Source organism: Tauraco erythrolophus, chromosome 1 (assembly GCF_009769465.1).
Source record: "Tauraco erythrolophus isolate bTauEry1 chromosome 1, bTauEry1.pri, whole genome shotgun sequence".
Lineage (NCBI taxonomy): Eukaryota > Metazoa > Chordata > Aves > Musophagiformes > Musophagidae > Tauraco > Tauraco erythrolophus.
Genome location: NC_141465.1, coordinates 109,724,452 through 109,744,304, shown reverse-complemented (window position 1 = coordinate 109,744,304; position 19,853 = coordinate 109,724,452). Strand labels below are relative to the sequence as shown.

Below are 19,853 nucleotides of genomic sequence, written 5' to 3'. Positions count from 1 at the left end.
CCCTTTTTTCATCTTACACAGAAAGAATACTAACCGATTAGTTCAAGCTGTTATCAGATGCAGGACCTAGCTTCACATTATGAGACTCACCTTGAAAACTATCAGCTGTATAACCTGAAGAGCCATGTTGCACACAGTAATGAGATCTCCCGCACTCATCCTAGTGAAGCTTGACCTTCCCTAAGCCGAGTAATTTTTCTGCAAGTTTATCTGATCAAAAATCTATTAATTTTGCACCTTTATTAAAATAAATCTATAAGAAAAACAGAGCTGTGAATTTCATTCTCAAATTCTGTGAAGTACTGCAGAGAGGCTGCAGCAAAGGATTCTTTTAACATATGCATCAGTACAGAAAATTTATTCTCAAAGCATGCTATAAAAACAAACCAAGAAGCAATCCAGTCCTACCAATTTTTTTCCATCATTTTTACAAAACTGTTTCCCTCATTTCTTTGGAATGTCCATCACTTTCTACCTGTACATCATACTGAGTACCTGAAAGAAACTGACTGAATTGGTTTAGCAGATAGATATCCTTCTTTGAATAACATATCTTAAATCTTAGGTTTTATGGTTTCCGTAATTAAATGACCTTGATATATTTTCAACTTTACATACATGGTCTAGAGGGCTAAATGTCTTAAAAAAGAAAACAACAGAAAACAGACCTTTCACAGTTTATTTCACTCTCCAAATATTTTTAGAATTTTTTTTTAAATAGCAGATGTTTAATATGCACACTTCAGTGCACATTCTCAGCTTGTATATCTCAGTTGAGTTACCATGAAGAGACTATGACAATATGTACTAGCTGATGATGTTCCTCTTGGATTGTATCTGGCTGTACACAAACCTTCTAACAAGACTTCCTATTTTTCCCATCTTTTCTCAAATAAATCATTATATATATTTTTGCAATTATATTTTAGGGTTGTTTTTAATTACATGGGTTTGTTTCTTTCTTTTTTTACACTGAATGGGACAGGAAAAATGAAATTTGGAAATAAGTCTTATTTAAGGGGTATGAGTGAATGATGAATACCCACCTTCATCAAATATTCAAAACTTGCAATCAAGTTTCTGCTTTTTTTGGCAGTGAGTTTGCTTCTATCACAAACAGTACTATCAGCATAAGTAGGAAATCCTGGTGATCACTCCAAACATGTAAGATCACCAAAGTCAAAGCACAAAAGTTAACAAAGGCCAAATCCAATTTAAGAATTGTAAGAAGAAAAATGAAAACATTGAAAGACCTTGATATAATAGAGTTTCTCCCATTAACATAAATAGATATTCCCATAATTCCATTTTTACATTTCCAACAAATTAGTTTTTGTCTGTGAGAAAAAAAGGGGCATGGGATATTTTTGCTTCAAAGATCAGTAGTATCTTAAAATGACATGGATCTAAGAAATGGCATTCCTGAGAAACTTCCAGGACACAGAAGCTTTGACTCAGTAAAAATTTTGAAGAGCATCTGTAACTGCACTGCTCAGCCAGAAACAAAAATATTGTCTACCAGCATCTTATCACATCTTGAGGCTTTTTCTGTCTATCACCTCTCTCACCTTTACCTAGGAGTAGGAGGGGGGTTTGTTTGTTTTTGTGATAATACACTGAAACAGTGAGAGGGCAGGAAGAGAAACTAGGAGAGGAAATCACAGGAGTTAATGATGAAGATGTTACTGTGGAAAGTGTGATAAACAATGCCGAATCTGAAAAGGGTCAAAGAGAAGAAGGATGCAGCAGACGCGTTGTGATCCAGCCAGGATCTCAGAACTCCTGAGAAACCAAATTTGATGGACTGGAAATAACACAAGCAACATGGGGGCTGCAGCTGGAGAACAAAGAAATGACCACAAATAGAGAATTTGAGAAGATCACATGAGGGGGAGACCACAAGTGTCAGCTGTCAGAAGAGTGGTGTCCTGGCAAAGGAGTCGCAGTGTAGGAGAGATACTAGTCTTTTACATTTTCACATACAAGTTAAGAAGTCTGCAAGCATCAAGTTTTCTACTGTTGTTATTATGGCATTTTTTGACTGCTTTTGACGTTACTTTGAATCTGTTGGGTTGCCACAGATATTCGCTGAAGTCTACCATTAGCAGTCATATTGTGTTAGAAAACACAAACTCCTTTCATCATGGAGCTAATTTTTGTTGTTTCAAATGCATGCCGTGTTGGAATATATACATGGGCATTACAAGGAGAAGGGGTGCTAAAGCCAGAAGTTCAGCAGAGGGCCAGATGTAACTTTTTTTTTCAGTCCAAATATGTCTATTGGCTTAAAACTAAATGGCAGGATTGCCTTCTGTTTCAGGTCTCGGATTGAATAACATGATCTGCACAGCTCTAACTTATCTTCTCATTTCTACGTCTTTCAAATGCTTTTAGCTCAATGTAACTTGCTTTTAAAATGACCTTTTCTTCAACAGTTGAAACATCGAGCAACTTAAAACATTTTTCCCTCCACAAAGTCAAAAAAGATGAAATATTTTAATAATATAGGTATTTCTTTTGTTTATTTTTACCAAAACCAGCTCATACTCCTAGATCTTGATAATATATTGAAATTTTTTGAACATTTTCATAAAATTCTTTGATATAAAAGAGGTCCAGTAAATTCTATTTAATTTTTTTACTTTTGCTTTGATGATTGAGATGTTCAGACATCTCTGAGCACAGGACTTTTGTGAGGACTTAGATCCTTAGGTTAATAATTGCATGATGGCACAGCTGTATCGTTCTCCAGACACCATGCTTAACAGATTTCCTGAAAAATTATTTCCTTGCTGCTGCAATTAGTAGCACTATTTAAGGTGAATTTTTAAAATAAAATAGCAATTTTGAAATTTTCTATTTCTGCTGAATTGCATATCAAGAAATGCACAAAGAAACACTAAATTATTCTGTTCTGTGACTCATATTTAGCACATTGCCACATTTAAAAGGTAAGACACTTGGAGCCAAGGATTTTTGTTTCTTCACAGCTCACGTGTATAATGTTGTCTATACCACATCATGAGTCCTCATTTCTACTGCAAAACACATTATTGAGATCACATTAAGTGGAACACAACAGTTCACTTCAAATGAACATTCGATTCAATGTTATAGGTGAAGCGGCTTGATACCTCCCATTATAAAATGTTGTTTACCAGTTGCTTATAAAACTTCATGAAAACTTTAACTGTGGATTGAAATCTTCCATGTTTACTGTCTGTCCTCAGGCTGATTTACTCAACTTATAAGTACTCAATTGATTCCCAAAAGCTAGAGATCGTTAGGGGAAAGTTTATTATTTGTCAGGTTAAAGAAATCAGACAAAGAAGGACTGCAACAGATGCAAAACCACCTGATTCTATAAAACTTCTCACTGACCAAGTTTAGTTTTTCTGTGATTTAAACAGCTACACAGAAAAGCAAAGGTCTGCACAAACTACAAACCTCTAGAAGTGTTTTCATGTGATTAAAAAGAGTTCTTTAGAAGTCTTCAAACCTCACAGAGATATCTTCTGAAGATCCTGCTTGCATCATGGAGGATCCATCTCCTCTACAGCTTCTACCAACTGACTGCATGGTTAGGTGTGCCATGTTGTACAACCATCACTGAGCATCTCCCATCTGGAGCTATCAGGGGAGAAGCTCTTTCCAATTTCCCTTCCTGGTATCCAAAGGCTACTGCTATTCCAGACATGGAAAGGAGAACTGGAGACTCACTGTTTTGTACTCCTGATGCTGTCCTGTATGTGATGGCAGAGAAAGGAGGAAATAGCCATGCTGAAGCACTGAGGGAGACAAATAATCATGAAGTAAAACACAGTTTGATAGGCAACCATAACTTGTGAATTCCCTAACATTTGTAAGCCCGATTTGCTTAATATTTGCACAGTATTATTACATAGTGCTTTGGATTTGGAGAGTTTTTTTCCTTTTTTTTTTTGATAGTTGAAACCTTTATTTGGATTTTTATATGTGCTTATATAAAAAAAGATGTTTAAAAATAGTACAATTTTACTAAATAACAAAAGTAAAGAAATTATTTTTTTTCTGATCTTAAAAAAACCTCACAAAACTAAACTTCCAAAAAAAGCCTTCTGAAAAGGGGAAGTGAAAATCAAGAGATTATTGAAAGAACAAAATCCCTAAGCAACAGAATCCGTATACTGGCCATTAAAGTTTTGTTCCCATTTGTGTATACGCACACGCATACGTCTATCCAGAAGGTATTTTTAGTTCTTTCCTTATAGTGTATCTGCTCTTATTATAGTCCAATTTTAGCTGTTTCCACACATCATTTCTATTTCTGCCCTTCTCTATTACATATCGCACATTACCACTCAGCTGGTTACAACACGAGGGTAGAGGAAAACAAGTGCACTAATTGATTAATTTGGAGATACTCTGAAGGTAAAGAAGACAGGCTAAAAAGTATTAGCATGAAATTTCTTGAGCATCAAGATCTAACGGCTTCTCACTAGCATTTCTACACAATATGAACCATCCTCTGTCCTGTAACAAGGTGAGCCAGCAAAGATGGGACACTTCCCTTGAGTGATGAGTTAGATTCTAAGAAGGCACAGTTTGAACATTGTGCATAAAGCACTCCAGTAATTGTTGCACCACATATTGGATAATCTCTTGACATCTTATAGCCCATGTATCTAACAACACAGATAATACATGCAACTGCTTTAAAAATAAATGACAGGTTTTCAGATATATAAACCAACACTTATTCAAATAAAATTCTACTAACATCCAAGTTAACTGGCGCCAGACAATTATATTTTTATTTTGCCACTGTTTATCTGTGAAGTTTTGTTTTCTAGCTAACCTATGCACTGTTTTATACCCCAAGGATTGGATATTTAAGTCTGAGATTTTAATTAGCGCTCTGTGGCTTTGAAATACCCAGGAGATGTATATTACTGTTTCATTCCGTTTCTTTTTTCTTTCTTCATTACTGGGTTTGCAGATCACAGGCAACTTTTCAGAAAATGAGGCCAGCTTCAACTACAGTAGCAATGGTGGCAGTCACATATTCTGCCTAGTTAGGCACTTCTAATGTACAGAATATGTGGCATCTAAACACGCTCCGAGTGAGAGGCCTGACAGCAACGCTACTTCTAATGATAAACGCGCAGCAAGTGTATGCTGCAGTAGGAAGAATGCACTCAAAGTTTAAAAAATCATATTTTTGGATGAGGATCTTTTTTCCCCTCGCTTCTGCCATTCTCAATTCATGCACAGTTGTTGTGTCAGATCTCATCACAGTATACTCAAGAATAATGTTAAACACATATGTCCAGGTGTTTACTGGTTTACTGAAATTGTTCCCATATATAAGAGGCACTAACCACACACACAAAAATATGTGATCTTTGTCCTGAAGAATTTGTGAGTAAGGAAAAGAAGTATTAAAATGGCTAGACAGAATCATATAGAAATACATTCAGATGTCCCATGTATACCACATAAATTGTCCTTTCCCCAGACTTGGAGTGAAGGACTAACCCATGAGATGAATGTGATGGACAATCTCTGAACAGATCACTCAAGTCATCTTCCAGAGTTTCATGTCAGCCTTCTGCAGTTACAGACATGGAAAAGCCTGTGTATAATTCAAATGCTGGTGTTTATCTGAATTTATATAGAGCTCTGAAATAGGAACATCCCTGCGCATTGCAGGTGGCAATGAATAATGGTACTTTAAAATATCATTGTCATTAAAAAGGACATGGTGAAGCCGATGGAGCATCTTGAAATATTTTCTAAAACAGTGATAAAGACATGGGAGGAGCTTTCAATAGTTTCGAGAAATACTCATGTAAGCTATTTAAAAAGGAGAAAAAGGCCTGCCCCTCATGTTAAGCACCAAATATTTTCAGTTGCCTGTCCACCTAACTGCATCATGAGGTTCGACAGAAGAAAGTAATATCACTGAAGTCATATCACTGAAGAAAGATTTGAAACGGAAGTCTTATGGATGAGTCCAGGAAAGCTATTTCATACATATGGGGTAGGAGAGAGAAAGTTAGTTCTGGAAAATATGTGAGAAACTGGCCACCAAATCTAGGAATACTTGAGAAAGAGCAGATAACATTACGAGCTCTTCAGAAGAAAGGCAGGCACTCTTGAGGGAATTCTAGGGCATTTAAAGGAGAATTATGTTCTAATCTCATTCAGAAAGTATTCATTCTGTGATAAGCATGGTAAGCATGTTTAGAAGTTGTCCCTGTGATCTGTTGAGGAGAGAAACTGTTCATGTGGAAAACTCTATCATAGTTAACGTGCTAACATAACCTTATTCATCATGGACATTCTCTATCTAATTATGTTCACAAGTGACTTATTTTCCAAAGCTGTCACGTAAGCAGAAAACATGTTTCAGAAGCCTGGCCTCTTATGAAAGCAGAAGTGTTCATACCCTTCCAACTGAACTATTCTATTCTATTCTATTATTTCTTGAGCAATTTTACATATTATTGTAAAGTGAGATTAATTGTTCCCTTCAAATATATAAAGACCATATGAAAAGTTAATATGAAAACCCAGATACGTATATTGAAATTTACTATACATCACAGAAAGCTGTTCAGTTGCCATCCATTCAAGAGCTTGGAGAAGGTGAATCCCCCTTATACATTCCAATGATAAAGGGAAAAAAAACACAGTTATGTCAATATTCTGGGACAGCAACAAGAACTACACAAGTTGTCTTCAGTATACAGCACCAATAATTTGAGACAGGAGTTATGAGAACGTAAGCATTTTTCGAAATGTTCCAAACTGTTTTGCTGGATGAAAAAGGCTGCTGCTCTACACTGAGCAGGCAAAGCCCTCCTCAAAGTGGAAATGCCCCAAAGCTAACAAAATCTCCGCAGTTTAATAGAGACTATTTATGTGATTTAAAAGCGAAACCTCACTTACATCCAATTCCACCACTGTCATTTGAACAAGTAACTATCCATGGAGCTTCTATCTCGGAAACTGAGAGATGCTTACAGGCTGGTAAAGAACATCCCCTGAAGCAGCTGCCATTACTGACAATATATATGCCTCTCTCTTTTTGATAACAACCATATAACCTCCTTATTCAGGTCCCCAATTTCAACAATATCTATTTCCAGCATCATGAATGCACTCAGAATTCATTCCTAAAGAATGGTGTGAAAGGGACTGAGACAAATACGATAATCTGCAAAGTCTCTCTTGTGGTCTTTCATATCCTGTAATTTCAGGTATTAGATCTTGAAAGAATTAATCTGGCACAGTCACAGGCTAGAAGCATTTGTCTTTCTCTTTAAATCCTAAAATATGTTTATGAATATGCACTTTACCTCACAAAGATTTCTATTTTGCACTGTACCCATATCCTCCAGTTACTTTTAAACAACTCTGAGAAGTCTTATTGCACCTCTTTACTACAAGCAATTCCTGCTACACATAGCTGTATCTCCACCAATAAGTGCTTGTCATCTATAAGTTCCAAATACATAATAAGCACCTGGATCAAATTCAGAGTCGGAAATAATGACATCACAAAAGTAAGAAGAGGAAATACTCAATATCCTACCTCATTAAAGATGAAAGCTGTTAAAGCACAATGCAATGCAAATTGTATTAGAGCTCAACACAATAAAAATCCAAGGAATGCAAAATCCCATAACAAAGCTATTAATTAAATTCATCTCTAACACAAGACAGAAATACATAGTATGAAGGAACCTCTTATTTTACCTAGAAAACTACAGCATCACTTCTGCAATGTGAGTTAACCACTTCGACCTCAGCTAGAACCAAACTCTGAGGCTGAGAAGGCTATGCTTAACAGAGGACCCAGGAAAAGGATGAAGACAAAAAAAGCATGTTTTCCACAAATCCTTGGGGCACTTGAAATGACTGAAAATTTTTTGTCACAGTCCTGGAGCCCAGAGACACCCTAACTGATAAGTCTCAGCACCAGAGCTCATGAGTAACCACAGTTCTTGTGTAAAGACTCGGCCGATTCATCAACTCTTCAATCACGAAACTCTCAACCCTGACATTAACTGACAAAGGCCCTGCTCCTTCCAAAGCTACCGCACTCTTCAGACCAGTTACCGAACACAAGCGCAATGCAACAAGAACTGTATCTCTTTTAGTCAGGTCACATGCTACCAGTGCCCAAAAAGTTCTGAAATGTAAACGCAAACTACATCTTTCAATCTGACCTGGACTCGAAACTCTAGGCATAAGCGGGGGGATGAAGAATAAGGTATATATTTAAATACCGTAAGGTAGAAAAGGAATAACAGCACATTTTTGTATTAGGTTTTGACTCTTTTTTTCTTCTCTCAATGCTTGGGCACAAGTTTCTTCAAATTACCTGCAATAGATTTTTGGACTATCTATATGAGGAAATCCTTCTTTGCAATGTTCACGTCCCACTGAGTTGTAGGAACAGTTAAATAACTGCTGCAGTGATAGTCTTGTTGGACAAGATGCGATTACGTAATGCGAAACACGATCATTCTTAAGTCATTTATAAATTACAGTTTTCCACTTTTTTTTTTTTTTGCAATAGAAATTACTTAAAATTTGACATAGGCTCACAAAGGACTGCTAACAAAGCAGCCTGACACAGAGAAAACAAGAAATATAGGGGTAGATTATGAAACTCTAAAAACAATTTTAAGAACATAAGAGAAAAATATTTATTTTACATAGCGTAAGGGAAATCGTTTAAACAGGTTTAAAAGTAAAAGTAACTCTAAATTCTGTTTGTTGCTCAGATGCTATCACTAAAAAACCCAGGCATCATACTAACTGAAGATCAGTGTTTACTTAATGTATGTGAAATGACTACGTTAAAGTTCATTGACAATAAGAACAAAGATACCTATAAATACAAAATCGAAAGTATTGTTGTGATCAAGGAGCTACACTTCTTCCATTCTGGTTTATGGATGCCACTTGAGAAAACATGAAACCTCCTGAGGCTGGATTGTCATTTCCAAATTTTAAGGTTCCTTCACTCTTGAAGTAGATTCACAGACCCAAGGCAGGTTCCCAAAATTGAGGTTCACCTCGGTGACAAAGTGATATGGGGTTTGGCTATGCCAGTCAGTGGGGACAGCACAAGCGAGCAAGAGCACCCACAATGAGGCCTTGGTCCACCACCTTGCAATTAGGACACCAACTTAAAGAGAAGACAATTAAGGTTTAAAGTCTATGTATTTTTGCCTATAAATGATGGTGGATATAGATGCTGCAAACTCTCCTAGGTAGGAGGGAGCTGAATAGAAGCACTTTTCCTCCCTAATGCATGTCCTTACTTACTAGACTGTAGACACATACTCCTTCTTGCTTCCTACTTCTTCAGTTTCATGACTCTCACATTCCTGCATGCAAAATATCAGGACACTGGTTTTGGAGGTGGAAAATGTGGACCAGTGCCAGTAAGAAGTAGATTATTTTAGCCTAGCAGGAAGTTGTTGGTTTTGGTACCTAGTATAGCTCAATCAGTGTGTAGGCTTTTAGGCTACTTATAGACTTGCCCGTGGCAAGAATAACAGGTATCTTGGAACCCTGTCAAAAAAGCAGGCTATTCTGTGCTACCTTGCTATTTACCTACAATACTTACTATAAAACTACTTGCATAGAATCATAGAATGGTTAGGGCTGGAAGGGACCTTCAAAGGTCATCTAGTCCAACCCCCCTGCAAGGAACAGGGACATCTCCAACTCGATCAGGTTGCTCAGGGCCTCATCCAACCTGGCCTTGAACGTCTCCAGGGATGGAGCATCCACCACCTCTCTGGGCAACCTGTTCCAGTGTCCTACAACTCTCATGCATGTTTACTTTGCATTTCTTGCAGGTTTTCCTCTGATCTTGTCCTTTACCAAACATCATCCATCCATACATTTAAAACAGAGTGTTATATGACAGGGGGGAAAAAAAGCTGCAGGCTCTTCTCACATCATTCCTCTGTCTTCACTATGAAAAGCTGTATCCAAATCTAGTCCAATTCACCAATCACACACTTCCCTAAAGAATGCAACTATTCCAAATTCAGACCCGTGTAACTGGTCTGAATTTGGTTTTGGTTGGCAGGAACATGTAAGTAGGTGTAGATTGCTTATAATGGGTAGGAAAAGGAGATGAAACTTTCAAAACATTGTTGAAAAAAATAGAGAAGGAATTATAACAACCATAGTTTTGTTCCATTTAAACACAAGCTGTTATGTAAGTGTCCACTGCAGTAGATTTGGTTTTAAGAAAGTTAAACAGGCACACACTGGCTTTCTTGCAGCAAATCAAGTTCTTTAACATACCTCAAGGAATTCAGAATATTACAGACTGTTTTTTTTTTTTCTAGTCAGTGTCTCAAATCTGCCTGTAATAAAAGTATTGACAGTTATGAGGCAGCAATTTTTAAAGAAGAAAACCGTAAAGTGATGTCGTCTGAAGAAATAAAACCACCTGGTATTCTAATAGCTATTTAAAAAAAACAACATTACTCGGCATGCCCTTAACAAAAAGAATGCCCACAGTTTCAAATATTAATGATTTGAATGTTTTTGTCAAATTTTCATACATATAAGAAAAATTATTGAGCTGCGATACAGGAGAAATATCAAATCAACCAGAGCCTAAGGATTATACCAACGGATACAGGAAAAAAAGCAAAACTGCAGATTCAGACAAACTTACCCCAATACGGAGCTCCTCAACAGTATAATTTTACAGACAAAACCCTCATGCACCAAACAATTAAATGCAGCACTCTTACTAAAACAAAACACTTGTATATGCTGACATTAAATCAACATTCAAACCCGGACACTCTTGCCTTGCACACTCAGCTGTAATGCAGCGCGGGCAACAAAATCCGCCTGCCATCTATAGGCACAGACGATTACCAGCCCACCCACATTTTTCGCCTCTTCTACCTCCACAATTGCACCACTGCCTTCAGCTGCAGTGGACTTACCGCAACATTGCTTTACCTATCAACAGAAAATTCAGAAAGTACCTTCCTAAGTTAAAAAATCTCAAGGACTCCAGGACTGTCTCTAATTTAAAAATCCCTAGGCAGCTTTTGCCTCTAATATTAATGGGTTCTCCTTGAATGCTATCTGGTTCAGGCAATTAAATTTTGCTATAATTATTTAGATAAAACTAAAGTAAACAGGTTGAGTCATCCTGGCAACAGTGGGATATCTGGAAAACGTGGCTTTACTAAGAACATCTGCTAACACTAGAACACTTATTGAGGTGTGTAAAGTCCCACTGACTTTTTTTTTTTCCTTCTGAAAAAGTTTAAATAATTGCACATTGAAAATGAATGTCAGGCTGCAAATAGTCCATGAAAGCATCTTTCATTCTGTATATCACAGCATACTCCAGAGATTGTTCAGAGGAGTATTTTGAAGTTTACAGATGAGTTTGTTCGTAAGGCTGATGTCCTGTCTGAAAACTCAAAATGTCTATTTTTATTGAGTATGGGAAATCAGATCAGTAAAGAAAGGCAGACAAGCTTTTACTAAAACCTGTTTCTTCTGCTTTACAGGAAGGTGCATAATAGTAAATTCTATTACTATCTTAATAGCATATACAAACTTATTTTTCCCTCAACAGTCACAGGACTTACTCGTACAACACGATGCATTTTGCAACTGGCTTAACTTCTACATTCTTCTCTGGGACAGTAATTTTAATTTCTCCAAATAATCTGATTAGACAAGGTGCTTTTCTCCCATTATATATTTCACTTTTTTCTGAATGCATAGGCCAAAATATTGAAATAGTAGATCTGTCATTACTACACGGTATCATGACTTCAGCTCGTGGTGGTTTGTTTGGTGGTTTGTTTTTTTTTTTTTAATTTTCTCATCTGGCTAAAACCGTTATCTAATTTAATTCCTTTTGCAAGGTCAAAGTCAGCATAATTTTATGAAATGTGACTATGTGAACATTTTCATGTCTAGACTTTGATACAGACTCCAGACTGTTCAGCCTGGAGAAGAGGAGGCTCCGGGGTGACCTTATAGCGGTCTTCCAGTACCTCAAGGGGGCCTACAAGAAAGATGGGAAGAGGCTGTTCAGGAGGGCCAGTTGTGATAGGACAAGGGGTAATGGTTTTAAAATAGAGGGAGGTAGATTCAGGTTGGATATTAGGAAAAAATTTTTTACCATGAGAGTTGTAGAACATTGGAACAGGTTGCCCAGAGAGGTGGTGGATGCTCCATCCCTGGAGACGTTCAAGGCCAGGTTGGATGAGGCCCTGAGCAACCTGATCTAGTTGGAGATATCCCTGTTTGTTGCAGGGGGGTTGGACTAGATGACCTTTGAAGGTCCCTTCCAGCCCTAACCATTCTATGATTCTATGACTTCTTTACTGATCAATTCTTTTTAGGTTTTCAATTTTCTGCCATTTGAGTTTGGATCCTTACCAATATATTTTGGACAGATGCAAACATAAGACAGCTTTTGGGTTGTGTTTTGGCTGAAATTCCAAACTTCCTCCAATGTTCAAGTCCCCAAACTCTGAAGTCCAATGGACTTCACTGTCTAATTATCTTGATTTTTCAAAGTGTTGTCTCTTAATATAAAAAAAAAACAACCTTAATTGCTGGACTGGTTTGGTTTTCTTTAATCTGCTATTCAACATAAACGAAATCAACATATGTTTATGATATCTAATGCTCTTTCTAAGACAGCTCTTCTGTAATATCATTATTATTAACAGCACTAAATCTAAATGGAATAAATGTTCCTAGTTACCATTAGCAGCATTTTGTCTCTAATCTGCATCTAGGAAATTTAAAGCTTCTCACAACATGTTAGTATTTCTCCCGCTGGTAAAAACTACACAGCTGTCTGTCTGCATCCAGTCTGAACTGTGATCCCAGTAGACTCCCAGCAGAATCTCAGGAGAATGGTCCTCCCCAAAGTGATTTTAAAAAAATCAATCCTGTTTTATTTATGCAGGTTTGTCCTCATCATTAAATGCTTACATATGAATTTAAGAATTATATTTTTAATGACAATTTCAAACAATGTATTTGATCCCAAAGTTAGGCTCCCTGGTGTGTATTCCCCATGGTTCCTCAATTTATTTTTTTTAAGCAGAAAACAATATATCCTATATTTCGGCCCTGCAGTACAGCAACTGCTATGCAAAAATCAGTCTATCCCATTTTCTCAAGTTACCTATTCTGTAGACATATAACATGTACTTGCAAAACAGAAAGAGTACATAAAGTTAAAGACAGAAATAATTTTTATAAAGCTTCATGAAATCTGTTCTCCTGCAGGATTTCTTCCTTCCTAAACATGGTGCCTTCATCAGAAATTGACTCATTCTGTAAGTTGTCTTCCCATTTTTGCTAGACAATCTTAACAGTTCTAAGTAGCTGTGAAAAATTTCTCTTTCCTATTCCAGAGCAACAGGAAAACTTAAGTGATTTAAATGTCTTTTTCTTCTAACCACTTTCCTCTATTAGGAATAATTTGTAATCTTCCAAAAACTTTCCTGGATCCAGGTCCTTTGGATAAAAGAATGAGTTCTCAGGTTAAGTCCCTTCTTGCTTCAATAAATTTTAACTCCCTAGAAGATTTTCTCCCAAAAGAAAAAAAAAACAAGTGTTACAAGTCCTCTAGAACAAAATTTGAAAAAAGTTCTGACTGAAGAATAAAAGAATCCAAATCAGAGCTCCATGACCTACCACCTACGGGTGTTCAATTCCATGGCAACACGAGACTTCCTAATGATTACTCAGCCTTAGATAACTTTATGCATAATATCAGCATCCAGTTCTCCTACAGGGAGCTGTGCTATGAAAAAAAAGTTTATTTGAAGGTGACTGTTCACAGAAGCAACCTGAACTGTAGGAGTTCGGGAGTTTTCAATGTTTGGAGTTTTTCAATGGGAAATTTCTGTAGGTTGCATTTTGAAAATAACAGCACTGAACCACTACTGCAGCACGTATTGTGAGCCATCAGTTTTGCAGTGCAGACCAACACAGCCATTATACAGAGGTTTTCTACAAGCTGTATTTGTAGTAAGGAAAGGACAGTAAAATCCTTTATATTCGATATACTTGTGTCTGTATACACAGCATCTCACTAAATATGCATGAGTATATAAATATGAATACCTGTCACAGATGTACTCAGTTTCTGATTTTACCACTTTGAAATATTATCCAGATTGGTTTTGATTCTCTCCCAGCTGCTGCACTGCGGTTTGTGTTTGATAAGATTTCTTTTTAAAATGGCCTTTAATGAATATTAAGGATGAAAACAGTTTCCTCATATGCTTTCAGAAAGTTTCTGCTTTTAAAAGCTAATGAACTCTGGATTTTGCATAATTATTCTCTTTTCAAAAGATTTTGACAGTATAAGAGAATCTGTGGACAGCTCTGGCATTAAAAAAGTGTGCACACACTTAAGACATGACAAAACTCCAGGCATAAGGCCTGTATCTAGTATGAGAAGTAGAAAATTACAATGGCCAATTTAACAAGTCAGTCCGATTTTATTGATGATGTATAGAGTCTAATCTCAATACAAAATCTTTCTGATACAACCATACTGCCCAACAAACAGGTAGATCTCCAGGGCACATCCTAATACAATTCAGCATACGGCACAGTTCGTTCAGGTTCTCAAACCAAATAATGAAGCACTGACGCTACAAGACCTACTCATCTCAAAGTTGTCTCACACAAACCTGTAATAACTGGAGAAAACGGGACCATGTTGCTCACCCAAAGGATCTCCTGCAATAGGACTGTAGGGTACATCTTTTCAGAAATGGATTAGAATCTAACAGTTTCCAGCACTGGAAACAATCTGCAAATCGTGAAAAGTACAAAACCAAATATACTCCAATCCCTAACATTCTGTGATCTGTGATACTTGCCAAGATAATCAAGTCTGTACATTCTATTTTATCAGGCTAATTAATAAGACAAGGAAAAGCACAAAGGTAAACATATGGGAAAGATGATTACTAAACACCTCTAATGTTAAACTCTACGCGTGCCACCAAACTACTTCACAGACTCGGTGGACGCGGTTATAATATACAGTTACTATCCTCTGCTTTCATCATCACAAGAACTGAAAAAGTAAAAGACAAAGTCTCTCCTAAAAAGTGCTCAAAAGAAGATGATATTTTGGAACTACATTTTCTGAGGTTACAGACTGAACATACAAGCTTAAAACTCAACCTGTAGTCTAGAAAAGAGTATTATACAAACTGTGGACTAGGCTCAAAGGCTGTAAAACAAAGCAACTTCCATGAAAGCAGAGATATGAGACAGTCAAATTAAGAACTCAAGTGTTATGCCTACCAAATTTCTGTGTAACATCCCCAGAACTAAAAGTTTGTTTATAAAACTGGTCATAAAAATTGGAATTGCACTCTTTGCATTTGGATATACAACTGAAATGTTCACAGTTTGGAAAACTAGCTTAAAAAGTGTTGCAAGAAAAATCTTTTCTGCTGAACCAATCTGATTAATCTAAATCATAGAATCATAGCATGGTTAGGGTTGGAAGGGATCTCAAATATCATCTAGATCCAATCCCCCTGCCACAGGCAGGGACACCCTCCACTATAGCAGGTTGCTCAACACGTCATCCAACCCAGCCTTGAACACTTTCGGGGATGGGGCATTTATAACTTCTCTAGGCAACCTGTTCCACTGCCTCACCACCCTCAGAGTAAAAATTTCTTCCTTCTATCCGATTTAAATCTCCCCTCTTTCAGTTTAAAGCCATTACCTCTTGTCATATCACTATATACCCTTGTAAAAAGTCCCTCTCCAGCTTTCCTGTAGGCCCCCTTTAAGTACTGTTCCCCTGGCAAGATTGAGTTCAAGAATTTACAAAAAAAAAATGAAAAAGGAAAATCATCAAGCTATACAAAACCCTTAAACACGTTCTGTCTTCTGTCTACTCTGTTATTAACTACATATTAACACTATTTGTTATGAGTAAAACCTCCTGCACATTAAGATAATAATACTGATGATGTTTAATAACAATTTTTCTTTTATTTAAAACAAGCTTAAGTTTTATATTATACAGTTATTATTGCAGTTTAATTAATATGCACATATTATTGAGAAATGCTTGATATTTTTGGACCCAAATTGAGCTTTACCATGGAAAAACGTTGAAGGAATATGCACACTCAAAACTCCTTATGCAAATGAAGTGGGAATTTCCATCAGTTCTAATTTATTGGATGGCGTTTCATTTATGCTATTTTTAACAGACATCAGAGAAAGCAAATACTGTAAAAAACATATTGAAGAACATTTGGTTCAATGAGCAGAGTAAATTAGCACCAACTACAGCCTTACTGTTTGGCTTGTTTCAATGACAGACTGTTTCATAAGTTTCAGGTGATCGTGATTTTTCCTGGTTATACATACAGGCAACTTTTACATAGCAACATTGATGAAAAGTGATACCTATGCAAATATACATGCATGCATGCATGGTGAGGAGGTGGGGAAAGGGAAAGAAGAGAGAGGCTCTTCAGTGTAAATCTGGACTGAAAAGTACATATGTAATCTTCTCGAAAGCTCTAATGTCCTTATTCATGTCTATAAATCTGCCAGCCAGGGGGAGCAAAGATTTATGATTTAAGTGACCAAACTTTCACTGCTGGAGATGTTTAGGCAGAAAGGTGAGAAGCAATGTCTCAGATAAGTAGACCAGTGAGACAGAGTAGAGAATATTCAAAGCAAATAGCTTGCAGACAACAGATAAAGAAATGGGCTTATGTAGTCAAGAACAGAGCTATAAAAAAAACAAATATTAAAAGAGAAATCCTGCACAGAAAAAAAACAAAGTTTTGTGAATGCATTTTTCATGTGAACAGCTCATTGGACTCAAGTATTACTACGGATTTTATTTCATGAACGCCACACGATATCATATTAACAGCCACCTGATGATGACACCAACAGCCTGTTCTTTTTATTTAACTGCAGATCAGCTTTCTCCTTTTAAGAGTTTAACAACATAAACAAGGGAGTCACTCGCATGCGACCATACGGCCGAGTACTTCCACGTAGCCGGGGCCAAGCCTGGATGCTTCCAGAGCGGCTGGACACAGGTGGTCTCCGTGAAGGGATATTCCCATCAGATTGGGAAAAGTTGTGAAAATGTCACACTGCTGGATAAAAGAGAAGCCCCGTTAATGTCCTTACTGTGAGGACGGGAACGAGGACAAGCAGCAGCGTGCCAAACGGGAGGGAGCTGAGGGTAGCGTGCAATTGTCTAAGGCACGATGAGAGAGTGGAGATGAAACTGGAGGTCTTCGAGTAGGAAAATAAAGGGGGCACTGGATGCAGATCCACAGGAAAAACATCTTTCCTTCTGCCCTTTCTGAACCATTAGTCTAAACGATACACACAGCTAGAGGACTGGTCCCTCCTGCCTTCATTTACTTCTGCCTCGTACACAGAATATCTGTCTCCAAGGCCCAGCAGTTGTTGACATTTGAAAATATCACACTGCACTGGAACACTTTATATTTATGCCTCTGTTGAAAGCAAAGTTATATCTCAAAGTCCCCAGAACCCACCATTACTTTCCAATTGCCAAAGCACGAGTTTTTGATGAGGGCAAAGTAAGTCAGCCAGCATGCTCTCCACTCCTAAGTCCAGCCAAAAGCTGCTTAACACATCAGTCTCTGTCCTATAAATCAGGGTAGATGAGGACTATAACCAATTTCCCCTTCCTCCCTCTTTTAGGAAGGACAGAGTAACGGAGGTTATAGAAACCTGACAGTTATTAACAGGGATAAACATGATACTCCTGACCTTAGCTGCAGTTACTGAATCAGATGCGTGTGCTTGCCTCCACGCACACACGCACGTGTGCAGTCGCCACAGGACTCAGATTTTCCTGGCAAGTTGTCTGCTGCTGGCAAGAAGAAGCAGTAACACTGCTGGCACAGAGATGCTGAACTGAAGTCTAACACAAGCCAGCAAAGTCAAAGTGAAATTAAGTTTCAAAGATTCCAGCCTTAATTTTCTCCTAGAAGAGAGACATTCTCGTCATTGTTTCCAAAACAGTAATATGTGCTCTTGACAAGCACTCTGCAGTTGTTTTCACATCCAGACATTCTATGTTGGTTACGCTCTGCTTGGAGGCAGACACTGGCTTTGGTCAGCCGAGATTGCAGCCTTTTTACATGATGCGTCTCAGGATGTGATGAAGTCTGTCATACTTAGGTTTGTGCAACTCTTAAGCTTCCAAAGCAGTCAGCCATCATTAACTAAACATAAAAAATAATTTAATTTTAAAAAATTTAAGTTTTATACTGCCAGCCTCAAAAAATCTCATATTTTACAGTGCTTAGAAAGAAATACCCGTATAAGCCAATGAGATGTTCCTATTTAGCACCAATCCCATGAGTTATTTACATTGCCAAATCCTATTTAGGCACCTAAATAATAGCTGACTGCAAATATTTTTGTGACCGTGGCCCTTAAACCCTAATCTCTGCCAACACACAGCTGAGGGATACAGAAAACTATCCTCTGACTTCTTCTCTTCTTTGAAACCTGAACCACCACTGAGAAAGGAGATGATACAAAGAAGTTAAAGAAAACCTGCAATTTCTGGGAAAGTTTCCAGAACTGCAAGCTAACAATGCCTGAAGTATCCACTGCCATATTCTATGCTGAGGAATTTTTCTTCTTACAAGTGAGCTAGTATAATGTGTGCTTCATTAATGTAATGTTTTTAAGCTTACATTTCTCACAAAGACTTTATGAAAATAGCATCACCACTGATGCTTGACAAACAAGGAGTATTTAGTTTTTAATTTTATGGTCATTCCCATGCGTCTTCACGTCCTATCTGCAGTTCTCTTGATGGAAGTGTGTGTGACTATTGTATCTACTGATTAGGTCAGATATGGAGATGATTGCTAGGAATTATGAGGGGAGTAGTGCCTATTGATTTTGTAGTTCATGCAATAAACAGTGTGTTTAATATGAAAACCATCTGTACATCAAGGAAGAGAGAAGAAACTCTGACTGCTTGTTTCTCTCTTTGATGGATCCCTAATTAACTGACTTTTCTCAACTGACTGCCAAGAGGATACGCAATGCTTCTTCCTGAAAGATATAAAACAGAGAAAGGAGATGATACAAAGAAGAAACACACTCCCTCCTTCAAGGATAGGTTTGAGCCTGAAGTCAAAACAAAGAAAGGCTGAACTAATTGTTCAGCCTAAAGAAAAGAAAATTGATCAGTCTTATGGCAGTACACAGATTTTTTTCAAAGGAAAAGGAATCATCTGTTTCCTATGTTCACAGTAGATAAGAAAAGTAGTAACGGGTTTCATTTATAGTAAGGGAATCTGGAGTAAGCTGAAAAACAGTGAGGAGAGTTCACCACTGGCACAGAATGTCTCAGGAGGTTACAGACTCCTCCTCATCAGAGGCGTTAAAGCCACATGTTAGACAAGTATGTCAGAAATGAAACAGGGAATGTTAATCCCACATTTAGACAAGAAGATTGATTCACTGACTTCTAGACTGTTTTTTCTAAATTTCTAATTTTATAGCTTTTAGAAGGTGTTATCCTGTGCTAGGAGAAAGCCATTGAAGCAAGATAAAGAAAGATGACTAGAAGTAAAGCAGAATGATGAGTCTTTAGACTTTTCCTTCCTTTCTGATGGGGTGGAATCAGTCTCACTCTAAAAGTTTCTGCAGCAACTTTAGAGAAATACAATGTAGATAAGAACAGCTACATCAGACATACAGATCCCTTTACAAAAGCAAACCAGACATTTCTGGAGCATAATTCACATGAACTGGTCTAAACA

The 19,853-nt window shown here is 37.4% G+C and overlaps 1 protein-coding gene across 7 annotated transcripts in view; it reads right to left on the bottom strand.

Annotated features, from left to right (window-relative positions):
- DCLK1 (doublecortin like kinase 1) overlaps nt 1-19,853 on the bottom strand; it is a 260,320-nt gene that overhangs the window by 101,223 nt on the left and 139,244 nt on the right. The gene's annotated exons all lie outside the window — the stretch shown is intronic.